Raw genomic sequence first — 1,953 nt, forward strand, 5'->3', positions numbered from 1 at the left:
AAAAAAAAAAAAAAAGAAAACGGTCAAGCAGCTATGAGTTTACTTGTTTGCTTAGAGACTGGAATGTCAAATAGATGGATCTGTATAAAACCAAATTAACTTGAGAACAAGATACTTATGATGAAGATATGATGATGATAGCTTTATCCTAACAACAAAGGGATGGAAGGAGATGATGCATAAAACCAGCTTGCAAGTTGCCCTGAGATCGCAGTTCAAGCTTCTTAAAACATTAGTGCTGCTTTTGACTTGAGCTACTACCCCGTGCCCAGCAAATAGTATGTTGGAAGAATTGTTTTAAAGTGGTATTTACTGGTTGCTTGAGTTTCCTATGCAACAATCCACCATTATTACATTTTTTTCCTTTAGCCAGTGTATAATATATGAAGACACACACAGAGATGAGACTTTCTTATGAATGGAGATTAAGAAAAAGAACATTGCCTGGAGAAGAGGACCCTTGCTTACCGACTTTACAGCTGAGAATAAAATCTTATGGTTTTGCTTTTCTGGTTTGTGACTAAATTTATGTGTATGGGATCTAAGAAATTCTATCAGAAAGATAAAACTTTCAACCAATTCATCATGTTTATTTCATGTCCACATTCCTAGGATGTGTTTAGGGGCACTGAGGGCAAGCTAATAATGATGGAGACAGAAGTAGGCATATCTGAAGGTAAGAGTTGTATGCTAGGAAGAGGTCATTACTTTAACCAGTGGGAACTTACAATTGCAGAGGCCTCAGCCAACTCTGGAACAGGAAGCTAGAAGCCCAGATGGTAGAATCTATAATTTGTTTCTTTTGAGCACTCAGGCTCATTACTAAGGACCAGCTTCATTGAAAAGCATGGTTCATGCAAATTTTCACACAAGAACTGCATTTCTTTCAGCTCTAAGGCACACAGGAAAAAGATATTCATATTATAATCATCCCTTAAAGAGGAGAAGATCTTCTGAGGCAGAATCATTGATGTTGGCATTTTTTTTTTTAATGAAATAAGTATCTAACAAGAAAAATTGAAGCCACTGGCCAGAATAGGATTAAACTATTTCTATGAAAGAGCCTCAACTTAGAACTCAGGACATGTTGGCCAAGGGCATTGAAAGCTACAACAACCGAATAGTAACTGAACAACCAAAGTTACTTTGTTCAGATGTCCACAGATTCACCAGGAGCAAGGAAACTTTGGAGCTTTGATAAAAAGCTAAATATAACTATGGTTCAAGGAGGAGATAAACCAACTAATGAAATATGGGGCCATGGCTGGAAGTTACTTTTGTAGCTTCTTGGGAGGTTCAATGTGAATGGATTAACCTAGTCTAAAGGCTGTAGCAAAACCAACAGCCAACTAGAGACCAGCATCTCTGGCTTCTGCCCAGTAGATGCTAATAGCCAACAATGCCCCACAAAGAATGACAGCTACAAATATCTAGAAATTGCCAAATATTCCTTGAGAAGGAAAATCCTTCCTTGTCCCCAACTTCCACCCTTGAAAGCCATGAATACTGACATGCTAAAAGATGGAATCTGTCACTTTCTTCCCAGGTGTTTTGACTTGGACCCTTCAGTATCCTCAGTTTAATACTCTAGTGTGTCTAATTAAAAGAACTATGAAATCCACTGAAGTTTTAAAATAGTTTTCTCTAACTTAGAAAAGGCTACATGGCTGTCTGGGCTGGGGTCCAGAGCAGACCTTGGGTGCAAGCTCTACAGCCAGTCCCACTACACCCAGAGGAAACTCCACTCCCAGGCGTGCTGACACATCCAAGATCAGAGAGCAGACCTAGGGCACAAGCTCTGCAGCCAGTCCCACAACACCCACAGGAAGCTCCACTCCCAGGTGCTCTGACACACCCAGGATTAGAGGTGAGCAGGAACAACATTTGTCCCAACACTGGGAGTAACTGGGTCCAGCAGGACCAGGCACACAGGAACTCCACCAGCCCAGTGAC

General features: G+C 40.7%; 1 protein-coding gene across 1 annotated transcript in view; it reads right to left on the reverse strand.

The window, feature by feature from the left end:
• The window catches only part of F13a1 (coagulation factor XIII A chain), a 176,230-nt gene that overhangs the window by 17,893 nt on the left and 156,384 nt on the right, over positions 1-1,953 (reverse strand). The gene's annotated exons all lie outside the window — the stretch shown is intronic.

The sequence above is a fragment of the Mastomys coucha genome, unplaced genomic scaffold, assembly GCF_008632895.1.
Source record: "Mastomys coucha isolate ucsf_1 unplaced genomic scaffold, UCSF_Mcou_1 pScaffold7, whole genome shotgun sequence".
Classification (NCBI taxonomy): Eukaryota; Metazoa; Chordata; class Mammalia; order Rodentia; family Muridae; genus Mastomys; species Mastomys coucha.